Source organism: Maylandia zebra, linkage group LG4 (assembly GCF_041146795.1).
Source record: "Maylandia zebra isolate NMK-2024a linkage group LG4, Mzebra_GT3a, whole genome shotgun sequence".
NCBI classification, from domain to species: domain Eukaryota; kingdom Metazoa; phylum Chordata; class Actinopteri; order Cichliformes; family Cichlidae; genus Maylandia; species Maylandia zebra.
The window spans coordinates 34693150-34719533 of record NC_135170.1 but is presented as its reverse complement, the minus strand read 5'-3'; the positions used below and the strand labels follow the sequence as shown (position 1 = coordinate 34719533).

Here is a 26384-nt window from a genome sequence, read left to right as displayed (position 1 = left end):
TAAGTTTTTTAGCATCACATTATGAGTCATTGATGATTTTTCTTTTCTTTCTTGTACATATTAAATTTGGATTTGATCAGTGTTTGTCTTCGATCATGAATGATTTTACATAACATCTTAGATTAATGTGGTTCTGAGGGCCTCTGGATGTCTGGAGTTTTGATCTCCTCCATACCTGCTTCATGCCCTGGAGGACGGGGCTGTGGCCCCCCCACACCCTCTAGCAGATCATTACATGAAGGAACCTTTTAAAAACAAGCGCGTCCATGCTCACAGGTGTACACACGGGTGATCACACCCACAAACTACACCCTTTTTGGCTCCTACCTCAAAGCACACTGTGTTCTGTTGATCTTATGTGCTGCACAATAATGTTTAATATTTAGTATTTACTGTCATATTCCCATTAGGGGTGCAACGATACACAAAATTCACGGTTCGGTTCAATACTTTGGTGTCACGGTTCGATATTTTTTCGATACAAAAAAAATGTTCATGCCTTTTTAATTTGTCATTTATTAAAATTATAAATATATATTTTAACTCAAAAGTACAGTTTTTAAATTTAACCCTAACCCTTGTGCGTGTTTTTTATTTTGACAGCGAATGCGCACCTGCGGACCACTTATGTGAACCCCTGGTTATTTAGCTCATCATATTGCAGCCACAGAAATTCTTTTGTCCATGAAACCATAAAGCTGCACTTTCTTTTTGCCTTATAGTCTGATTTGTCATAACTTTTCCGTTTTGTGGTAAGCTTTTCTTTGGCTGTCACTTCTTCACCCTGACCTGTCTTATTTGGCTCAGCAGAACCGAAGGGTGGCTGGCCTCTCCCTTAGAGATAGGGTGAGAAGTTCGGCCATCCGGGAGGGGCTCAGAGTAGAGCAGCTGCTGCTCCAACCGAAAGCACTGTATCAAACGGTTCAATATCGATACGAGTATCGTTGCACCCCTAATTAGTGTGAATGCTTGAAAAGCATTCACAGTATTGTTCTTCTAATCTTTATTAGTGTGAATGCTTGAAAAGCATTCACAGTATTGTTCTTCTAATCTTTATTATTATATTTTATTATTATTATCTATTCCGTACGTTTTTTGTAATCCTACTACTTCAAAACCGTTCAACTTAGAAAAACCATTCAAACACCGTTAGATTCCTATTCTTTTGGACATGACTGCTTCTATTTTTCTCATTTTTAACATTTATATTTTTAATTTTATTCAACTTTATTCAACAAAAATTTATAATGTATTTCAATGGGGAGACCCTTCAAATTCTCATTCAACTTACTCATTTTTAAACTCTTACTACTTCCACATACATTGACATAGAGCCACCATTCAAACTTTAAAACGAAGACAAGACATTCAACTATTCAACTTGTATTTATCTTTTCAATATCTATTATACTTTTTCTTCAGTTCCAGTTTAAGTTTCATGATGTTTTTTCACCCGTTTCAGAGTTTATAATGGGTGTGTATGGGACGGAATGTTGGGGCTAGAGTGAGACAGCTCAACTGCTAGAGTGAGAGGAGCAAAAAAATTAATCTTAAAATCTTTTTTAAAACTGCTGCTGTGTCCACAGCGTTTGCTCTACAGGTATGATTTTACCCTCAAAACGTAGCCATGGCTGTCCTCTTTCATCCAATGTGTTTACTATTGTCCTAGGTGTTATGGTTCTTTCATAAATGTCACCAATGCACAGCCTCCTCCCTCCAACTCTTCCATAGACTCTAATGTTAAAATGGCTCAGAAGGTTCGTTTGAAAATCAGAAGAGCATGGTGTCTTTCCACTGTCACCACGTCCATATAATAAGCTCCACAGGCATGAAAACTGAGAATTAGGTAGACTAGACATTGCTGTCGCTCACGGTGAAAGAATTTTGTCAATACGACTTTTACTTTTCATTTGGGAGCGATTTGTTTCGGCCTGACTTTTCTGTTCATTTTAAGCAGCAAAAGTGAGGCGCATGTCTGTGTACGTGTGTATGGAGCCATTGGGTGCGGTCACTATAGCAACCAGGCTCACACCTGCCTGCTTAACGAGCTCTGCCTGCCACTCTGCCAAGATTCATCTTAAGCACTTCTCTTTCAACTGCTGCTGTGTCCACAGTGTTACAGCCATCATTTTACCCTCAAATTGTCGCCATTATTGTTCTCTTTCCAACACCGTGTCTTTCAAAGCTCAGGCATTTAAACTTTTTAAACTGTGTGGATCAAAGTGGAGGGATCACATTTGAGTCATTCAGTGATTCAAAGAATATGACCTTTTAATATTCTTTCAGATGTTTTCTGACTCTAAATGTTCTTTTCTCATTTCTTAGGGTTTTCTAATTTACATTTAAAACATTTTCAGTTTTTTTCCAACTCCTTCTTCTGTGTAACCTTCAGCTTTTAGCAGTTCAGCACCTTTGTTTTCAGGTTAAATTCGTTTTTTTTTTTTTTTTTTTAATCTCATTCAATATTTTTAACTCAAAATTCAGCAATTAATTCATTTCAGTGCATACATTCAGATTCAAGCATTCACACTGCAGTTTCTTCAGAAAATGCACTTTCTAGTTAGTGTGAATGCTTGAAAAGCATTCACAGTATTGTTATTCGAATCTTTATTATTAGTGTGAATGCTTGAAAAGCATTCACAGTATTGTTATTCGAATCTTTATTAGTGTGAATGCTTGAAAAGCATTCACAGTATTGTTATTCGAATCTTTATTATTAGTGTGAATGCTTGAAAAGCATTCACAGTATTGTTATTCGAATCTTTATTATTATTCTATTTTATTATTATCTATTCCGTACGTTTTTTGAAAGCCTACTCCTTCAAAACCGTTCAACTTAGAAAAACCATTCAAACATCGTTAGATTCCTATTATTTTGGACATGACTGCTTCTATTTTTCATATTTTTAACATTTATATTTTTAATTTTATTCAACTTTATTCAACAAAAATTTCCCATGTATTTCAATGGGGAGACCCTTCAAATTCTCATTCAACTTACTCATTTTTAAACTCTTACTACTTCCACATACGTTGACATAGAGCCACCATTCAAACTTTAAAACGAAGACAAGACATTCAACTATTCAACTTGTATTTATCTTTTCAATATCTATTATACTTTTTCTTCAGTTCCAGTTTAAGTTTCATGATGTTTTTTCACCCGTTTCAGAGTTTATAATGGGTGTGTATGGGACGGAATGTTGGGGCTAGAGTGAGGCAGCTCAACTGCTAGAGTGAGAGGAGCAAAAAAATTAATCTTAAAATATTTTTTAAAACTGCTGCTGTGTCCGCAGCGTTTGCTCTACAGGTATGATTTTACCCTCAAAACGTAGCCATCGCTGTCCTCTTTCATCCAATGTGTTTACTATTGTCCTAGGTGTTATGGTTCTTTCGTAAATGTCATCAATGCACAGCCTCCTCCCTCCAACTCTTCCATAGACTCTAATGTTAAAACGGCTCAGAAGGTTGGTTTGAAAATCAGAAGAGCATGGTGTTTTTACACTGTCACCACGTCCATATAATAAACTCCACAGGCATGAAAACTGAGAATTAGGTAGACTAGACATTGCTGTCACTCACGGTGAAAGAATTTTGTCAATACGACTTTTACTTTTCATTTGGGAACGATTTGTTTCGGCCTGACTTTTCTGTTCATTTTAAGCAGCAAAAGTGAGGCGCATGTCTGTGTACGTGTGTATGGAGCCATTGGGTGCGGTCACTATAGCAACCAGGCTCACACCTGCCTGCTTAACGAGCTCTGCCTGCCACTGTACCAAGATTCATCTTAAGCACTTCTCTTTCAACTGCTGCTGTGTCCACAGTGTTACAGCCATCATTTTACCCTCAAATTGTCGCCATTATTGTTCTCTTTCCAACACCGTATCTTTCAAAGCTCAGGCATTTAAACTTTTTAAACTGTGTGGATCAAAGTGGAGGGATCACATTTGAGTCATTCAGTGATTCAAAGAATATGACCTTTTAATATTCATTCAGATGTTTTCTGACTCTAAATGTTCTTTTCTCATTTCTTAGGGTTTTCTAATTTACATTTAAAACATTTTCAGTTTTTTTCCAACTCCTTCTTCTGTGTAACCTTCAGCTTTTAGCAGTTCAGCACCTTTGTTTTCAGGTTAAATTCGTTTTTTTTTTTGTTTTTTTTTATCTCATTCAATATTTTTAACTCAAAATTCAGCAATTAATTCATTTCAGTGCATACATTCAGATTCAAGCATTCACACTGCAGTTTCTTCAGAAAATGCACTTTCTAGTTATTATATCATCTTCCGTACGTTTTTTGGCATCTAACTCCTTCAAAACCGTTCAACTTAGAAAAACCATTCAAACACCATTAGATTCCTATTCTTTTGGACATGACTGCTTCTATTTTTCTCATTTCTAACATTTATATTTTTAATTTTATTCAACTTTATTCAACAAAAATTTCCCATGTATTTCAATGGGGAGACCCTTCAAATTCTCATTCAACTTACTCATTTTTAAACTCTTACTACTTCCACATACATTGACATAGAGCCACCATTCAAACTTTAAAACGAAGACAAGACATTCAACTATTCAACTTGTATTTATCTTTTCAATATCTATTATACTTTTTCTTCAGTTCCAGTTTAAGTTTCATGATGTTTTTTCACCCGTTTCAGAGTTTATAATGGGTGTGTATGGGACGGAATGTTGGGGCTAGAGTGAGGCAGCTCAACTGCTAGAGTGAGAGGAGCAAAAAAAATAATCTTAAAATCTTTTTTAAAACTGCTGCTGTGTCCGCAGCGTTTGCTCTACAGGTATGATTTTACCCTCAAAACGTAGCCATGGCTGTCCTCTTTCATCCAATGTGTTTACTATTGTCCTAGGTGTTACGGTTCTTTCATAAATGTCACCAATGCACAGCCTCCTCCCTCCAACTCTTCCATAGACTCTAATGTTAAAATGGCTCAGAAGGTTCGTTTGAAAATCAGAAGAGCATGGTGTCTTTACACTGTCACCACGTCCATATAATAAACTCCACAGGCATGAAAACTGAGAATTTGGTAGACTAGACATGGCTGTCGCTCACGGTGAAAGAATTTTGTCAATACGACTTTTACTTTTCATTTGGGAACGATTTGTTTCGGCCTGACTTTTCTGTTCATTTTAAGCAGCAAAAGTGAGGCGCATGTCTGTGTACGTGTGTATGGAGCCATTGGGTGCGGTCACTATAGCAACCAGGCTCACACCTGCCTGCTTAACGAGCTTTGCCTGCCACTGTACCAAGATTCATCTTAAGCACTTCTCTTTCAACTGCTGCTGTGTCCACAGTGTTACAGCCATCATTTTACCCTCAAATTGTCGCCATTATTGTTCTCTTTCCAACACCGTATCTTTCAAAGCTCAGGCATTTAAACTTTTTAAACTGTGTGGATCAAAGTGGAGGGATCACATTTGAGTCATTCAGTGATTCAAAGAATATGACCTTTTAATATTCATTCAGATGTTTTCTGACTCTAAATGTTCTTTTCTCATTTCTTAGGGTTTTCTAATTTACATTTAAAACATTTTCAGTTTTTTTCCAACTCCTTCTTCTGTGTAACCTTCAGCTTTTAGCAGTTCAGCACCTTTGTTTTCAGGTTAAATTCGTTTTTTTTTGTTTTTTTTTAATCTCATTCAATATTTTTAACTCAAAATTCAGCAATTAATTCATTTCAGTGCATACATTCAGATTCAAGCATTCACACTGCAGTTTCTTCAGAAAATGCACTTTCTAGTTATTATTATTATTATATTTTATCTATTCCGTACGTTTTTTGTAATCCTACTCCTTCAAAACCGTTCAACTTAGAAAAACCATTCAAACACCGTTAGATTCCTATTCTTTTGGACAACACTGCTTCTATTTTTCATATTTTTAACATTTATATTTTTAATTTTATTCAACTTTATTCAACAAAAGTTTCCCAAAATTTCCCATGTATTTCAATGGGGAGACCCTTAAAATTCTCATTCAACTTATTCATTTTTAAACTCTTACTACTTCCACATACATTGACATAGAGCCACCATTCAAACTTTAAAACGAAGACAAGACATTCAACTATTCAACTTGTATTTATCTTTTCAATATCTATTATACTTTTTCTTCAGTTCCAGTTTAAGTTTCATGATGTTTTTTCACCCGTTTCAGAGTTTATAATGGGTGTGTATGGGACGGAATGTTGGGGCTAGAGTGAGACAGCTCAACTGCTAGAGTGAGAGGAGCAAAAAAATTAATCTTAAAATCTTTTTTAAAACTGCTGCTGTGTCCGCAGCGTTTGCTCTACAGGTATGATTTTACCCTCAAAACGTAGCCATGGCTGTCCTCTTTCATCCAATGTGTTTACTATTGTACTAGGTGTTATGGTTCTTTCATAAATGTCACCAATGCACAGCCTCCTCCCTCCAACTCTTCCATAGACTCTAATGTTAAAATGGCTCAGAAGGTTCGTTTGAAAATCAGAAGAGCATGGTGTCTTTCCACTGTCACCACGTCCATATAATAAACTCCACAGGCATGAAAACTGAGAATTCAGTAGACTAGACATTGCTGTCACTCACGGTGAAAGAATTTTGTCAATACGACCTATACTTTTCATTTGGGAACGATTTGTTTCGGCCTGACTTTTCTGTTCATTTTAAGCAGCAAAAGTGAGGTGCATGTCTGTGTACGTGTGTATGGAGCCATTGGGTGCGGTCACTATAGCAACCAGGCTCACACCTGCCTGCTTAACGAGCTCTGCCTGCCACTGTACCAAGATTCATCTTAAGCACTTCTCTTTCAACTGCTGCTGTGTCCACAGTGTTACAGCCATCATTTTACCCTCAAATTGTCGCCATTATTGTTCTCTTTCCAACACCGTATCTTTCAAAGCTCAGGCATTTAAACTTTTTAAACTGTGTGGATGAAAGTGGAGGGATCACATTTGAGTCATTCAGTGATTCAAAGAATATGACCTTTTAATATTCATTCAGATGTTTTCTGACTCTAAATGTTCTTTTCTCATTTCTTAGGGTTTTCTAATTTACATTTAAAACATTTTCAGTTTTTTTCCAACTCCTTCTTCTGTGTAACCTTCAGCTTTTAGCAGTTCAGCACCTTTGTTTTCAGGTTAAATTCGTTTTTTTTTTTGTTTTTTTTTAATCTCATTCAATATTTTTAACTCAAAATTCAGCAATTAATTCATTTCAGTGCATACATTCAGATTCAAGCATTCACACTGCAGTTTCTTCAGAAAATGCACTTTCTAGTTCTATTTTATTATTATCTATTCCGTACGTTTTTTGTAATCTATCTCCTTCAAAACCGTTCAACTTAGAAAAACCATTCAAACACCATTAGATTCCTATTCTTTTGGACATGACTGCTTCTACTTTTCTCATTTTTAACATTTATATTTTTAATTTTATTCAACTTTATTCAACAAAAATTTCCCATGTATTTCAATGGGGAGACCCTTCAAATTCTCATTCAATTTACTCATTTTTAAACTCTTACTACTTCCACATACATTGACATAGAGCCACCATTCAAACTTTAAAACGAAGACAAGACATTCAACTATTCAACTTGTATTTATCTTTTCAATATCTATTATACTTTTTCTTCAGTTCCAGTTTAAGTTTCATGATGTTTTTTCACCCGTTTCAGAGTTTATAATGGGTGTGTATGGGACGGAATGTTGGGGCTAGAGTGAGGCAGCTCAACTGCTAGAGTGAGAGGAGCAAAAAAATTAATCTTAAAATCTTTTTTAAAACTGCTGCTGTGTCCGCAGCGTTTGCTCTACAGGTATGATTTTACCCTCAAAACGTAGCCATGGCTGTCCTCTTTCATCCAATGTGTTTACTATTGTACTAGGTGTTATGGTTCTTTCATAAATGTCACCAATGCACAGCCTCCTCCCTCCAACTCTTCCATAGACTCTAATGTTAAAATGGCTCAGAAGGTTCGTTTGAAAATCAGAAGAGCATGGTGTCTTTCCACTGTCACCACGTCCATATAATAAGCTCCACAGGCATGAAAACTGAGAATTAGGTAGACTAGACATGGCTGTCGCTCACGGTGAAAGAATTTTGTCAGTACGACTTTTACTTTTCATTTGGGAACGATTTGTTTCGGCCTGACTTTTCTGTTCATTTTAAGCAGCAAAAGTGAGGTGCATGTCTGTGTCGTGTGTATGGAGCCATTGGGTGCGGTCACTATAGCAACCAGGCTCACACCTGCCTGCTTAACGAGCTCTGCCTGCCACTCTGCCAAGATTCATCTTAAACACTTCTCTTTCAACTGCTGCTGTGTCCACAGTGTTAAAGCCATCATTTTACCCTCAAATTGTCGCCATCGTTGTTCTCTTTCCAACATCTTGTCTTTCAAAGCTCAGACATTTAAACTTTTTAAACTGTGTGGATCCAAGTGGAGGGATCACATTTTAGTCATTCAGTGATTCAAAGAATATGACCTTTTAATATTCTTTCAGATGTTTTCTGACTCTAAATGTTCTTTTCTCATTTCTTAGGTTTTTCTAATTTACAATTAAAACATTTTCAGCTTTTTTCCAACTTCTTCTTCTGTGTAACCTTCAGCTTTTAGCAGTTCAGCACTTTTGTTTTCAGGTTAAATTCAGGTTTTTTTTTTAATCTCATTCAAAATTTTTAACTTAAATTCAGTAATTATTTCATTTCAATGCATACATTCAGATTCAAGCATTCACACTGCAGTTTCTTCAGAAAATGCACTTTCTAGTTAGTGTGAATGCTTGAAAAGCATTCACAGTATTGTTCTTCTAATCTTTATTATTAGTGTGAATGCTTGAAAAGCATTCACAGTATTGTTCTTCTAATCTTTATTCTTATATTTTATTATCTATTCCGTACGTTTTTTGAAAGCCTACTCCTTCAAAACCATTCAACTTAGAAAAACCATTCAAACACCATTAGATTCCTATTCTTTTGGACATGATTGCTTGTATTTTTCTCATTTTTAACATTTATATTTTTAATTTTATTCAACTTTATTCAACAAAAATTTCCCATGTATTTCAATGGGGAGACCCTTCAAATTCTCATTCAACTTACTCATTTTTAAACTCTTACTACTTCAACATACGTTCACATAGAGCCACCATTCAAACTTTAAAACGAAGACAAGACATTCAACTATTCAACTTGTATTTATCTTTTCAATATCTATTATACTTTTTCTTCAGTTCCAGTTTAAGTTTCATGATGTTTTTTCACCCGTTTCAGAGTTTATAATGGGTGTGTATGGGACGGAATGTTGGGGCTAGAGTGAGGCAGCTCAACTGCTAGAGTGAGAGGAGCAAAAAAAATAATCTTAAAATCTTTTTTAAAACTGCTGCTGTGTCCGCAGCGTTTGCTCTACAGGTATGATTTTACCCTCAAAACGTAGCCATGGCTGTCCTCTTTCATCCAATGTGTTTACTATTGTACTAGGTGTTATGGTTCTTTCATAAATGTCACCAATGCACAGCCTCCTCCCTCCAACTCTTCCATAGACTCTAATGTTAAAATGGCTCAGAAGGTTCGTTTGAAAATCAGAAGAGCATGGTGTCTTTCCACTGTCACCACGTCCATATAATAAACTCCACAGACATGAAAACTGAGAATTTGGTAGACTAGACATTGCTGTCGCTCACAGTGAAAGAATTTTGTCAATACGACTTTTACTTTTCATTTGGGAACGATTTGTTTCGGCCTGACTTTTCTGTTCATTTTAAGCAGCAAAAGTGAGGTGCATGTCTGTGTCCGTGTGTATGGAGCCATTGGGTGCGGTCACTATAGCAACCAGGCTCACACCTGCCTGCTTAACGAGCTCTCTCTCTCACTCTGCCAAGATTCATCTTAAACACTTCTCTTTCAACTGCTGCTGTGTCCACAGTGTTAAAGCCATCATTTTACCCTCAAAACGTCGCCATCGTTGTTCTTTTTCCAACATCTTGTCTTTCAAAGCTCAGAGATGTAAACTTTTTAAACTGTGTGGGTCCAAGTGGAGGGATCACATTTTAGTCATTCAGTGATTCAAAGAATATGACCTTTTAATATTCTTTCAGATGTTTTCTGACTCTAAATGTTCTTTTCTCATTTCTTAGGTTTTTCTAATTTACAATTAAAACATTTTCAGCTTTTTTCCAACTTCTTCTTCTGTGTAACCTTCAGCTTTTAGCAGTTCAGCACTTTTGTTTTCAGGTTAAATTCGGTTTTTTTTTTTTATCTCATTCAAAATTTTTAACTTAAATTCAGTAATTATTTCATTTCAATGCATACATTCAGATTCAAGCATTCACACTGCAGTTTCTTCAGAAAATGCACTTTCTAGTTATATTTTATTTTTCCGTACGTTTTTTGAAAGCCTACTCCTTCAAAACCGTTCAACTTAGAAAAACCATTCAAACATCGTTAGATTCCTATTCTTTTGGACAACATTGCTTGTATTTTTCTCATTTTTAACATTTATATTTTTAATTTTATTCAACTTTATTCAACAAAAATTTCCCATGTATTTCAATGGGGAGACCCTTCAAATTCTCATTCAACTTACTCATTTTTAAACTCTTACTACTTCAACATACGTTCACATAGAGCCACCATTCAAACTTTAAAACGAAGACAAGACATTCAACTATTCAACTTGTATTTATCTTTTCAATATCTATTATACTTTTTCTTCAGTTCCAGTTTAAGTTTCATGATGTTTTTTCACCCGTTTCAGAGTTTATAATGGGTGTGTATGGGACGGAATGTTGGGGCTAGAGTGAGGCAGCTCAACTGCTAGAGTGAGAGGAGCAAAAAAATTAATCTTAAAATATTTTTTAAAACTGCTGCTGTGTCCGCAGCGTTTGCTCTACAGGTATGATTTTACCCTCAAAACGTAGCCATGGCTGTCCTCTTTCATCCAATGTGTTTACTATTGTACTAGGTGTTATGGTTCTTTCATAAATGTCACCAATGCACAGCCTCCTCCCTCCAACTCTTCCATAGACTCTAATGTTAAAATGGCTCAGAAGGTTCGTTTGAAAATCAGAAGAGCATGGTGTCTTTACACTGTCACCACGTCCATATAATAAACTCCACAGGCATGAAAACTGAGAATTCAGTAGACTAGAAGCTGCTGTCGCTCACGGTGAAAGAATTTTGTCAATACGACTTTTACTTTTCATTTGGGAACGATTTGTTTCGGCCTGACTTTTCTGTTCATTTTAAGCAGCAAAAGTGAGGCGCATGTCTGTGTACGTGTGTATGGAGCCATTGGGTGCGGTCACTATAGCAACCAGGCTCACACCTGCCTGCTTAACGAGCTCTGCCTGCCACTGTGCCAAGATTCATCTTAAACACTTCTCTTTCAACTGTTGCTGTGTCCACAGTGTTACAGCCATCATTTTACCCTCAAATTGTCGCCATTATTGTTCTCTTTCCAACACCGTATCTTTCAAAGCTCAGGCATTTAAACTTTTTAAACTGTGTGGATCAAAGTGGAGGGATCACATTTGAGTCATTCAGTGATTCAAAGAATATGACCTTTTAATATTCATTCAGATGTTTTCTGACTCTAAATGTTCTTTTCTCATTTCTTAGGGTTTTCTAATTTACATTTAAAACATTTTCAGTTTTTTTCCAACTCCTTCTTCTGTGTAACCTTCAGCTTTTAGCAGTTCAGCACTTTTGTTTTCAGGTTAAATTCAGGTTGTTTTTTTTTTTTTTTTGTCTCATTCAAAATTTTTAACTCAAAATTCAGTAATTAATTCATTTAAGTGCATACATTCAGATTCAAGCATTCACACTGCAGTTTCTTCAGAAAATGCACTTTCTAGTTGTGTGGATGCTTTAAGCATCCACACTATTGAGTTCCTGTTTCTCTTTATTCTTTATTATTATTATTATTATTATTATTATTCTAGTTGCTTCCGTACACTTTTTGGCACTTAACTACTTCCACAATTTTCAGCCGATTTTCACCGTTCAAATTTTAAACTATTCTGCTATTTTTGCTCTTTCTTGCTACGATTTTTGCTATTTTTAACTATTATACTTTTTAAAATATTCCACTTTTTTCCTTTAATTTGTCCCATTGAAATGAATGGGAAACTTCTGCAATTCTGCTAAAATTTGCTTGTTTTTGAAACTTAACTACTTCCTCATATTTTCACCTAGAACAACCATTCAAACTTTAAAATGTTCATAAATTATTGGGCTATTCAGGTATGATTCAGCTTTTTGAAATCTTTTACTGTTTTACTTTTATGCCTCTTAAAGTTTTGAGTTGCAAAATTGTGATTTTTCACAAAATACATGCGTTGTTATGGTTGCTATGCTCTTGGCTTCCAGTGTGTCACTGAAGGTTTTGCAATTTTCACTTCATGTCCGAACAACTTCTTGCTACTTGCTCAATTTTCACTCAACTTCCACAAATTATACATCAAAACGTAGGTATTTTTGCTGGCTTTCAGAAAATGTCACTATCATTGTTGTGGGATTTATAGAATTTTTGCAAATCTCCTCAGACCAACACAAGGTCTCAAAACTCTCCATATAAAGTCAATGGAGAGCTTGTTCAAAATCATCGCTGGATTTCTGTAATGAGAGGCATATTCGAATCATCATATCTCCTTAACGAAGCGACTTTAAGACATGAGGCTTGTCCCCGAATATCTTCAGACACCCCTGACGCTCACAATTCAAGAATTTCTTTCTCACCTATTACCGTTCTGAAATGAGTTGGACTTGTTTGAGGGTAGGAAATTCGTCCTTCGCTCAGATTTCTTCAGATTTAAAACTCTGGAAATGAACCACTTTTTTCTCTCGTCATAACTTTTTTTTGGATTTCCACAGAGACCTGAAAATTTCCATGATTGTTCACCAAAGCCTGCTGTCTCTTACGGTGAAAGAATGATATCGATACTCCAAATAGATTTCGAGTTAGAAAGCGTTGTTTGAGGGCAAGTCAAGGCAGTTTTTGCTTCGCTCTACTCAGTTATGGTGCATTACAAGTCAAATATCTTTAATAATTCATATTTTAATGATAAATTGTAAACACTGGAAGATTCCCCCATCTCTTCTGAACAAAACGGTGTAAGAATGACCGCTCTAGCCCCTACGGTTTGGAAATTATGGTCATTTGTTTGAGGGGAGTCCTCACTATGAGAAATAGGCTGCAATAATCCTGTGCCTCTCTGTGCTGCGTGTGTAAAAAGAGGCACCTGTTTTGGCGGGAAAAAGTACACAGGCTCTCTGATTGGTGGATTCAAATTCAGCAGCTCCCAGGCTGACCTAGAAACTTACTTCTCTCTGCCTGTGCATTTTTTTGCTGATTTTTTCATTTAACAAGTATATTTGAGGGACCCTCAGCATGTTCAGCATTTTTTCAGCTGTCCATTTTGCTTTTCCAATTTTTCTGTTTAACTTATTACTATTGTGCTAAATAATACTATTTCTGCTATTTTATAAGATTTGTGCCTAATATAGTATTTCTGCTATATTACAATATTTCTGCTTTTTATACTATTTGTGCTAAAACATAGTATTTCTACTAAATGTAGTATTTATGCTTAATCATACTATTTCTGCTTTTTATGGGATTTGTGCCTAATATAGTATTTCTGCTTTTTATAGGATTTTTGCTCAAACATAGTATTTCTACTAAATGTAGTGTTTATGCTTAATCATCCTATTTCTGCTTTTTATAGGATTTGTGCTTAATATAGTATTTCTGCTAAATTATAGTATTTCTGCTTTTTATAGTATTTGTGCTAAAACATAGTATTTCTACTAAATGTAGTATTTATGCTTAATCATAGTATTTCTATATATTTCTGCCAGGTCCCCAGGCAGCCAATCCTCTGTGAGGACTGAGAAATTCAAATTTTCAAATCAGGGCCTACACGGCTTCCCAGCCAATCATATATGTGTCCTGAGGCATTCAAATTTGCATATTGGGGCCTTCGTGGCTTCTAAGCCAGCCAATCATATCTGAGGGCTGAGGAATTCAAATCCACAAATCAGGGCCTGCACAGCTTCCCAGCCAGCCAATCATGTATGTGGGCTCCAGGTATTCAAATTTGCATATTGGGGAATTCGTGGCTTCTAAGTCAACAAGTCATCCATGTCATATATCTCTAAAAATTCATATTTTAATGATAAATTGTCAACACTTGAAGATTCCCCCATCTCTTCTGAACAAAACGGTGTAAGAATGACCGCTCTAGCCCCTATGGTTAGGAAATTATGGTCATTTGTTTGAGGGGAATCCTCACTATGTGAAATAAACTGAAAGAAGCAGGTCTATGTCTCTGCTGCGTGTGTAAAAAGATGCACCTGTTTTGGCGGGAAAACGTAAACAGCCTCTCTGATTGGTGGATTCAAATTCAGCAGCTCCCAGGCTGACCTAGAAACTTACTTCTCTCTCCCTGTGTGTGTGTGTGTGTGTGTGTGTGTGTGTGTGTGTGTATGTGTGTTTAGTGGGAGAGAGAGGACCCTGCCCTTATTTGACAGCATGTCATTGTAGGATTTAAATTGAACATAGTTAGACTGGTTGACTGGATTAGAGCCTGTGTTTGTGTGTCCCTCTGTGCATTTGTGTTTCAATAAGTTATTACTATTCTGCTAAATCATAGTATTTCTGGTACTTTTCGGTACTTGTGCTAAATACAGTATTTCTGCTAAATCATACTATTTCTCCTTTTCATAGGATTTATGCCTAATATAGTATTTCTGCTAAATTATAGTATTTCTGCTTTTTATAGGATTTGTGCCTAACATAGTATTTCTGCTAAATTATAGTATTTCTGCTTTTTATACTATTTGTTCTAAATTATAGTATTTCTGCTTTTTATAGGATTTGTGCTTAATATAGTATTTCTGCTAAATTATAGTTTTTCTTCTTTTTATAATATTTGTGCTAAAACATAGTATTTGTACTAAATGTAGTATTTATGCTTAATAATAGTATTTCTATATATTTCTGCCTGGTCCCCAGGCAGCCAATCCTCTGTGAGGACTGAGACATTCAAATTTTCAAATCAGGGCCTGCACAGTTTCCCAGCCAATCAAATAAGTGTCCTGAGGCATTCAAATTTGCATATTGGGGCCTTCGTGGCTTCTAAGCCAGCCAATCATATCTGAGGGCTGAGGAATTCAAATCCACAAATCAGGGCCTGCACGGCTTCCCAGCCAGCCAATCACATATGTGGTCTCAGGCATTCAAATTTGCATATTGGGGAATTCGTGGCTTCTAAGTCAACAAGTCATCCATGTCATATATCTCTAAAAATTCATATTTTAATATTAAATTGTCAACACTTGAAGATTCCCCCATCTCTTCTGAACAAAACGGTGTAAGAATGACCGTTCTAGCCCCTACGGTTAGGAAATTACGGTCATTTGTTTGAGGGGAATCGTCACTATGAGAAATAGACTGCAAAAATCCTGTGTCTCTCTGTGCTGCTGCGTGTGTAAACAGATGCACCTGTTTTGGTGGGGAAAAGTGCACAGCCTCTCTGATTGGTGGATTCAAATTCACCAGCTCCCAGGCTGACCTAGAAACTTACTTCTCTCTCCCTGTGTGTGTGTGTGTGTGTGTGTGTGTGTGTGTGTGTGTGTGTGTGTGTGTGTGTGTGACAGAGAGAGAGAGAGAGAGAGAGAGGCTTTTAATGGGATGATCTCATTCTAAGATTTAAATTCAATATATTTAGACTGGTTGACTGAATTGGATCTTGTGTGTGGGTCTCTCTGTGGATGTGTGTTTCCTCATGTGTACATATTTGTGATTGTGTGGCTGTAATAATTTTTTTTGCAGATTTTTGTCATTTAACAAGTATATTTGAGGGACCCTCAGCATGTTCAGCATTTTTTCAGCTGTCCATTTTGCTTTTCCAATTTTTCTGTTTAACTTATTACTATTGTGCTAAATCATACTATTTCTGCTATTTTATAAGATTTGTGCTTAATATACTATTTCTGCTTTTATAGGATTTGTGCTTAATATAGTATTTCTGCTAAATGTAGTATTTATGCTTAATCATACTATTTCTGCTTTTCATAGTATTTCTGCTTAATATAGTATTTCTGCTAAATTTAGTATTTCTGATTAATTATAGTTTTTCTACTAAATCATAGTACAGTATTTCTGCTTTTTATGGGATTTGTGCTAAAACAAAGTATTTCTACTAAATGTAGTATTTGTGCTTAATCATACCATTTCTGCTTTTTATAGGATTTGTGCTTAATATAGTATTTCTGCTAAATTATAGTATTTCTGCCAAATTATAATATTTGTGCTAAAACATAGTCTCAATTTAAAATTACAATATTCATAGTTCATCACAGTGTCTCTGGTAAATCACAATATTTCTGCTCTGTTGTACTATTTTTCTAAATCATAGTGTTTCTGTAATGTTTAAGTATTTTTGGCTAAATATATTCTTTCTGTTATCTTATACTATTTCTCCTAAATTCTTGTATTTTTGAGAAGTTATCATGTTTCTGGTAAGTTACAATATTTCTGCTAAATTCTGCTATGCTATTGTATCTCTGCCAAGTATTATGTTTCCTCTAAGATATTGCAGTTCTGCTAAGTTATTCCATTTTAGCAAACTTCTTTTGCTTCTGCAAAGTTTTTACAATTTCTGCAACTTTTCAGCTTTTTCAGTTACTTTTTGCATACAGCTTCAGCTTTAAAGCATCCACACTGCATTTTCGCAGGAAATGCAAATTTTTCTAGTTATTATTATTATTATATATTCCGTACGTTTTTTGGCATCTCACTCCTTCAAAACCGTTCAACTTAGAAAAACCATTCAAACACCGTTAGATTCCTATTCTTTTGGACAACACTGCTTCTATTTTTCATATTTTTAACATTTATATTTTTAATTTTATTCAACTTTATTCAACAAAAATTTATAATGTATTTCAATGGGGAGACCCTTCAAATCCTCATTCAACTTACTCATTTTTAAACTCTTACTACTTCCACATACATTGACATAGAGCCACCATTCAAACTTTAAAACGAAGACAAGACATTCAACTATTCAACTTGTATTTATCTTTTCAATATCTATTATACTTTTTCTTCAGTTCCAGTTTAAGTTTCATGATGTTTTTTCAGCCGTTTCAGAGTTTATAATGGGTGTGTATGGGACGGAATGTTGGGGCTAGAGTGAGACAGCTCAACTGCTAGAGTGAGAGGAGCAAAAAAATTAATCTTAAAATCTTTTTTAAAACTGCTGCTGTGTCCGCAGCGTTTGCTCTACAGGTATGATTTTACCCTCAAAACGTAGCCATGGCTGTCCTCTTTCATCCAATGTGTTTACTATTGTCCTAGCTGTTACGGTTCTCTCATAAATGTCACCAATGCACTGCCTCCTCCTTCCAACTCTTCCATAGACTCTAATGTTAAAATGGCTCAGAAGGTTCGTTTGAAAATCAGAAGAGCATGGTGTCTTTCCACTGTCACCACGTCCATATAATAAACTCCACAGGCATGAAAACTGAGAATTAGGTAGACTAGACATTGCTGTCGCTCACGGTGAAAGAATTTCGTCAATACGACTTTTACTTTTCATTTGGGAGCGATTTGTTTCGGCCTGACTTTTCTGTTCATTTTAAGCAGCAAAAGTGAGGTGCATGTCTGTGTACGTGTGTATGGAGCCCTTGGGTGCGGTCACTATAGCAACCAGGCTCACACCTGCCTGCTTAACGAGCTCTCTCTCTCACTCTGCCAAGATTCATCTTAAACACTTCTCTTTCAACTGCTGCTGTGTCCACAGTGTTACAGCCATCATTTTACCCTCAAAACGTCGCCATCGTTGTTCTTTTTCCAACATCTTGTCTTTCAAAGCTCAGAGATATAAACTTTTTAAACTGTGTGGGTCCAAGTGGAGGGATCACATTTTAGTCATTCAGTGATTCAAAGAATATGACCTTTTAATATTCTTTCAGATGTTTTCTGACTCTAAATGTTCTTTTCTCATTTCTTAGGTTTTTCTAATTTACAATTAAAACATTTTCAGCTTTTTTCCAACTTCTTCTTCTGTGTAACGTTCAGCTTTTAGCAGTTCAGCACCTTTGTTTTCAGGTTAAATTCAGGTTTTTTTTGTTGTTGTTTTTTTATCTCATTCAATATTTTTAACTCAAAATTCAGCAATTAATTCATTTCACTGCATACATTCAGATTCAAGCATTCACACTGCAGTTTCTTCAGAAAATGCACTTTCTAGTTAGTGTGAATGCTTGAAAAGCATTCACAGTATTGTTGTTGTAATTAGTGTGAATGCTTGAAAAGCATTCACAGTATTGTTATTCGAATCTTTATTAGTGTGAATGCTTGAAAAGCATTCACAGTATTGTTCTTCTAATCTTTATTATTATTATTCTATTTTATTATTATTATCTATTCCGTACGTTTTTTGTAATCCTATAACTTCAAAACCGTTCAACTTAGAAAAACCATTCAAACACCGTTAGATTCCTATTCTTTTGGACAACACTGCTTCTATTTTTCATATTTTTAACATTTATATTTTTAATTTTATTCAACTTTATTCAACAAAAATTTATAATGTATTTCAATGGGGAGACCCTTCAAATCCTCATTCAACTTACTCATTTTTAAACTCTTACTACTTCCACATACATTGACATAGAGCCACCATTCAAACTTTAAAACGAAGACAAGACATTCAACTATTCAACTTGTATTTATCTTTTCAATATCTATTATACTTTTTCTTCAGTTCCAGTTTAAGTTTCATGATGTTTTTTCACCCGTTTCAGAGTTTATAATGGGTGTGTATGGGACGGAATGTTGGGGCTAGAGTGAGACAGCTCAACTGCTAGAGTGAGAGGAGCAAAAAAATTAATCTTAAAATCTTTTTTAAAACTGCTGCTGTGTCCACAGCGTTTGCTCTACAGGTATGATTTTACCCTCAAAACGTAGCCACGGCTGTCCTCTTTCATCCAATGTGTTTACTATTGTACTAGGTGTTATGGTTCTTTCATAAATGTCACCAATGCACAGCCTCCTCCCTCCAACTCTTCCATAGACTCTAATGTTAAAATGGCTCAGAAGGTTGGTTTGAAAATCAGAAGAGCATGGTGTCTTTACACTGTCACCACGTCCATATAATAAACTCCACAGGCATGAAAACTGAGAATTAGGTAGACTAGACATGGCTGTCGCTCACGGTGAAAGAATTTTGTCAATACGACATGTACTTTTCATTTGGGAAGAATTTGTTTGGGCCTGACTTTTCTGTTCATTTTAAGCAGCAAAAGTGAGGCGCATGTCTGTGTACGTGTGTATGGAGCCATTGGGTGCGGTCACTATAGCAACCAGGCTCACACCTGCCTGCTTAACGAGCTCTGCCTGCCACTGTGCCAAGATTCATCTTAAGCACTTCTCTTTCAACTGCTGCTGTGTCCACAGTGTTACAGCCATCATTTTACCCTCAAATTGTCGCCATTATTGTTCTCTTTCCAACACCGTATCTTTCAAAGCTCAGGCATTTAAACTTTTTAAACTGTGTGGATCAAAGTGGAGGGATCACATTTGAGTCATTCAGTGATTCAAAGAATATGACCTTTTGATATTCATTCAGATGTTTTCTGACTCTAAATGTTCTTTTCTCATTTCTTAGGGTTTTCTAATTTACATTTAAAACATTTTCAGTTTTTTTCCAACTCCTTCTTCTGTGTAACCTTCAGCTTTTAGCAGTTCAGCACCTTTGTTTTCAGGTTAAATTCGGGGGTTTTTTGTTTGTTTTTTTAAAATTTCATTTAATATTTTTAACTCAAAATTCAGCAATTAATTCATTTCAGTGCATACATTCAGATTCAAGCATTCACACTGCAGTTTCTTCAGAAAATGCACTTTCTAGTTATTATTATTATTATATTTTATTTTTCCGTACGTTTTTTGTAAGCCTACTCCTTCAAAACCGTTCAACTTAGAAAAACCATTCAAACACCGTTAGATTCCTATTATTTTGGACAACACTGCTTCTATTTTTCATATTTTTAACATTTATATTTTTAATTTTATTCAACTTTATTCAACAAAAATTTATAATGTATTTCAATGGGGAGACCCTTCAAATCCTCATTCAACTTACTCATTTTTAAACTCTTACTACTTCCACATACATTGACATAGAGCCACCATTCAAACTTTAAAACGAAGACAAGACATTCAACTATTCAACTTGTATTTATCTTTTCAATATCTATTATACTTTTTCTTCAGTTCCAGTTTAAGTTTCATGATGTTTTTTCACCCGTTTCAGAGTTTATAATGGGTGTGTATGGGACGGAATGTTGGGGCTAGAGTGAGGCAGCTCAACTGCTAGAGTGAGAGGAGCAAAAAAATTAATCTTAAAATCTTTTTTAAAACTGCTGCTGTGTCCGCAGCGTTTGCTCTACAGGTATGATTTTACCCTCAAAACGTAGCCATCGCTGTCCTCTTTCATCCAATGTGTTTACTATTGTACTAGGTGTTATGGTTCTTTCATAAATGTCACCAATGCACAGCCTCCTCCCTCCAACTCTTCCATAGACTCTAATGTTAAAATGGCTCAGAAGGTTCGTTTGAAAATCAGAAGAGCATGGTGTCTTTCCACTGTCACCACGTCCATATAATAAGCTCCACAGGCATGAAAACTGAGAATTAGGTAGACTAGACATTGCTGTCGCTCACGGTGAAAGAATTTTGTCAATACGACTTTTACTTTTCATTTGGGAGCGATTTGTTTCGGCCTGACTTTTCTGTTCATTTTAAGCAGCAAAAGTGAGGCGCATGTCTGTGTACGTGTGTATGGAGCCATTGGGTGCGGTCACTATAGCAACCAGGCTCACACCTGCCTGCTTAACGAGCTCTGCCTGCCACTGTACCAAGATTCATCTTAAGCACTTCTCTTTCAACTGCTGCTGTGTCCACAGTGTTACAGCCATCATTTTACCCTCAAATTGTCGCCATTATTGTTCTCTTTCCAACACCGTATCTTTCAAAGCTCAGGCATTTAAACTTTTTAAACTGTGTGGATCAAAGTGGAGGGATCACATTTTAGTCATTCAGTGATTCAAAGAATATGACCTTTTAATATTCATTCAGATGTTTTCTGACTCTAAATGTTCTTTTCTCATTTCTTAGGGTTTTCTAATTTACATTTAAAACATTTTCAGTTTTTTTCCAACTTCTTCTTCTGTGTAACCTTCAGCTTTTAGCAGTTCAGCACCTTTGTTTTCAGGTTAAATTCGGGGGTTTTTTTTTGTTTTGTTTTTTATCTCATTCAATATTTTTAACTCAAAATTCAGCAATTAATTCATTTCAGTGCATACATTCAGATTCAAGCATTCACACTGCAGTTTCTTCAGAAAATGCACTTTCTAGTCTTTATTAGTGTGAATGCTTGAAAAGCATTCACAGTATTGTTCTTCTAATCTTTATTATTAGTGTGAATGCTTGAAAAGCATTCACAGTATTGTTCTTCTAATCTTTATTCTATTTTATTATTATTCTGTATTCCGTACGTTTTTTGTAATCTATCTCCTTCAAAACCGTTCAACTTAGAAAAACCATTCAAACACCGTTAGATTCCTATTCTTTTGGACAACATTGCTTCTATTTTTCTCATTTTTAACATTTATATTTTTAATTTTATTCAACTTTTTTCAACAAAAATTTATAATGTATTTCAATGGGGAGACCCTTCAAATTCTCATTCAACTTCCTCCTCTTTAAACTGTATCTACTTCCACATACATTGACATAGAGCCACCATTCAAACTTTAAAACGAAGACAAGACATTCAACTATTCAATTTGTATTTATCTTTTCAATATCTATTATACTTTTTCTTCAGTTCCAGTTTAAGTTTCATGATGTTTTTTCACCCGTTTCAAAGTTTATAATGGGTGTGTATGGGACGGAATGTTGGGGCTAGAGTGAGACAGCTCAACTGCTAGAGTGAGAGGAGCAAAAAAATTAATCTTAAAATCTTTTTTAAAACTGCTGCTGTGTCCGCAGCGTTTGCTCTACAGGTATGATTTTACCCTCAAAACGTAGCCATCGCTGTCCTCTTTCATCCAATGTGTTTACTATTGTCCTAGGTGTTATGGTTCTTTCGTAAATGTCACCAATGCACAGCCTCCTCCCTCCAACTCTTCCATAGACTCTAATGTTAAAATGGCTCAGAAGGTTCGTTTGAAAATCAGAAGAGCATGGTGTCTTTCCACTGTCACCACGTCCATATAATAAACTCCACAGGCATGAAAACTGAGAATTCAGTAGACTAGAAGCTGCTGTCGCTCACGGTGAAAGAATTTCGTCAATACGACTTGTACTTTTCATATGGGAACGATTTGTTTGGGCCTGACTTTTCTGTTCATTTTAAGCAGCAAAAGTGAGGTGCATGTCTGTGTCGTGTGTATGGAGCCATTGGGTGCAGTCACTATAGCAACCAGGCTCACACCTGCCTGCTGAACGAGCTCTCTCTCTCTCTGCCAAGATTAAATCAAAAATGTGTGTTATATCTAAGCAGTTGTAGTAAGATTAACTTTTTCAATAGGTACAATAAGACAGGTTTGACAGGCTTTTGCCACAGATTAACAGTATGTCAGTAGTTAGTATAGGCTAACTGAATAGTGCCCTGAATTATTGCCCTGTTAAATTCAAGTTGATTGTGTATTGGTGGACTTGTCTTCTCCACACAGGTTTTTCAGATCTGGGCAGTTTGAGTCAGTTGATGACTTTAAAATAATCTTTTCTGACTGGATAATTAAAGCTCACAGCATCTACCTGTCTGTAGTGTATTTTCCCACATTTTAAATAATCTAATCTCATTTAATGTCTCTGTTTTTAGTCTGTATAGTTTATCTCCCCACAAATACGCTCAAAGTAGTCTTAAAATAAAATCCATAAAACAGTTCAAGATGATGACTTTTTATTTGCTCATTTAATGCCAGTTGCCCTCTTTCCTGAGTATAAGCGAATGAGTGACATAAAGAGAAAAAGTACCAATTTGTATGCTGGTGAGTCTTGTGTATTTTTTTCTCTGTCTCTCTATGACAGAGAAATATATATGCTCATTATTGATGTTCAAACTGATGCTCAAATTTCCAAGCACCACCTGAACGCCTCATCGGTCTTTAACTAATCACTACACCAACGGTTGTCATTCCGCTTTGCTCTCTGCTGTGGTAAGTACAATACATTCAGTACAGCACTGTTTTAATTTTATGATGGTAAAAATACATGTTTGACATTTAAACTCACATATCAAGTCTTTTTAAAGTTCAACAGAGTTCAAAGAATAAAGAAAGCAAAAAAAGAATAACCTTTGCTACCATTTATATAGGTTTATGACTTTTGCTGTTAGCAGCAGTGCTAACGCTAGCTTCAATGCTAATGCTAGCTATAGTGCTAACATTAGCCTTAGCAGTTGTTAACTGACAAAAAGAATATTCTTGTGATATTCCTGTGATATTTATTGGCGGTCAGTGAGACAAAAGTAACAAATGAGCTTTATTATTGCCATTGTGGCTCAGTTTTAACAGTAAGAGTACTTCATGACTTTTGCTGTTAGTAGCAGGAATGCTAACGCTAGCTTCAATGCTAACGCTAGCTTCAATGCTAATGCTAGCTATAGTGCTAACACTAGCCTTAGCAGTTGTTAACTGACAAAAAGAATATTCCTGTGATATTCCTGTGATATTTATTGGCGGTCAGTGAGACAAAAGTAACAAATGAGATTTATTATTGCCATTGTGCCTCAGTTTTAACAGTAAGAGTACTTCATGACTTTTGCTGTTAGTAGCAGTGCTAATGCTAGCTTCGATGCTAATGCTAGCATCAATGCTAACGCTAGCTATAGTGCCAACACTAGCCTTAGCAGTTTTTAACTGACAAAAAGAATATTCCTTTGATATTCCTGTGATATTTATTGGCGGTCAGTGAGACAAAAGTAACAAATGAGCTTTATTATTGCCATTGTGCCTCAGTTTTAACAGTAAGAGTGCTAGTTCTACCAGCAGTGCTAACACTAACTGAAGTGCTAGCAGCGATGCTAAGGCTAGTAACAGTCTAACAGTAGCCTTATATAAGTACTTAAATAAATACTTCAGTTAATTAGTTTGAATTATAAAATGGCTGCTGTATCAGCTGGTGTGCTATATTACTCTATAATTACCCTGCTGACTATAAGTTCAGTGTATCATGTCGTGTGGGCTTTGTTTTTTTGTTAGTCTGATAACACTGTACAGACAACTAACATGTTATTTCTCGTCTTACACTTTCAGGAACTTGACTCACATCTGTGCTTTGCCTGGTAGGTGTGCACATACTGTTAGAGAAGTACACCAAAATAAAAAAAAAAAGAGTCTGACTAATATAAGCTTTAAAGTGATGGGTTCAAACTTTGTGCTAGACCTTTTAAACACATTTTTATAATAAATACACATAAGTTCAGCTTAACAATTGGGCTAAAATATTTTTTTCGTACATTTTTGCACATTACATGTGATTAGTTAACAATTCACTCAATCATATTTGTATTTAAAAATATTATTGCTGAATTTAATTAAATATTTATTCTTTTAAAAAGTGCCCAATTATGCAACTTTTTGCACGTGGCAGCCGACGGCAGTATATTTATTTTGTCCTTTTTCAGTAGTCACAATTAGTTTATACAATTACCATGTGATATCATTTTAATAAAATTATTATTTTTTCTTGTTTTTTGTTCACAGTGTGCAGAAGAAGAACAAGGACCAGATCTCCAGTCTTCTCTCTCACATCCCAACCCCCCAACCCCTCTATCCTCTGTCCTGCTCCACCTGTTGTCTCTGCCTTCTTTCCATCTGTATTTCACTCTGTGGTTTGTGAGAAATTTTGCCAAACCAAGAATCTTATTGCGGTTTGATTTAAAGCCGTGTCTCTCCTGCTCTGTCTGTTCTCTCTGCTAAATTTTCTCTCTACCTGTTTTTCACTCTTGGCTTGCTGCTGAAAAACGCCAAGCCAATAAAGCAATAAAGAGTGCATATTTTGCCTCAACCTATGAACAAACTGAACAAACAAAGAAAACTCTGCGGTTTGATTTAAAGCCGTGTCTCTCCTGCTCTGTCTGTTCTCTCTTCTAAATTTTCTCTCTACCTGTTTTTCACTCTTGGCTTGCTGCTGAAAAACGCCAAGCCATTAAAGCAATAAAGAGTGCATATATTGCCTCTACCTGAGAACAAACTGAACAAACAAAGAAAACTCTAATTCACGGTTTGATTGTGATTTCCCAGCCGTGTCTCTCCTGCTCTGTCTGTTCTCTCTTCTAAAGTTTCTCTCTACCTGTTTTTCATTCTGGGCTTGCTGCTAAGTTGTGCCAAGCCAATAAAGAGAGTGCATATTATTCTCTCGACTGATGAACAAACTGTCAAACAAACAAAGACATCTGTTTCTGAGAAATAAAAACTGAAATATAAAGACAAAGAAAACATCTGCTGTGTGCCACTCTTATTTTTCAAATACATTTTCTAAAGACTAACAGAAACACTTAAAGGTGTGTAAAAATGCCAAAAAAGCAGAAAAAGTCACAAGCTGCAAAACAACGCTGGAAGAAGTTCCATGAGTTTCAAAAAGTACCAACATGTGAACAAGCTGAAGACTTTGTGTCTGCAAAGACCAATGCTGATGGTGTCAAACAGGCAGGTCAACATGTTCCTGCACATGTACAACAGATATCCTATGCAGATGCTGTGAAGACTGGATTGCAGCATAAAGTTAATGAACATCTGGTAAACCACAGAGACCAACATGAGGTTTCAAGTGCCCCACAGGTGGGTTATGCTGATATTGTGAAAAGAGGCCGTCACAGTGATGTGGCAGGACCATCTCATGCAGAAAAAGTGAACTTTGAAAACCAGCCCTCTGTAACACATGTCTGTGCATCTCACAGCCAGGCACATCCTAAATATGGAGACTCCAGAAACAAGCAGTGCACATGTAACTCACTCACATTTCTTGGATTCCTTCATGAGAATGAAAACATGTCTACAGTTGACCTTAATCTGGTCTTGGATAAAGGTGATGTGATGTACAAAGAGGCCAAGAAAAGATTCCCCAAAAGTATTCATTTGGCAACCGATGAGCTGCCAGGCAAAGTTGATGCTCGCAGGTCTATGTATCATATCAACATGACACAGCTTTCCCGGTATGGGACATTTGAAGAACCTCCAGAGGAGGCAGTAGATACCTTTCTCAGCTTAGAAGCAGGACTGAGCTGCCTGTTGTCAGATGTGCAGTATGCCTTACTGATTATGAGTGGATTGTGTATTGCAGTGTTCAGATCCACATCAGGCAAATA

General features: G+C 35.9%; 1 protein-coding gene across 1 annotated transcript in view; it reads right to left on the bottom strand.

Annotated features, from left to right (window-relative positions):
- The window catches only part of LOC101465567 (C-reactive protein-like), a 57008-nt gene that overhangs the window by 2263 nt on the left and 28361 nt on the right, over positions 1 to 26384 (bottom strand). The window lies entirely within an intron of this gene.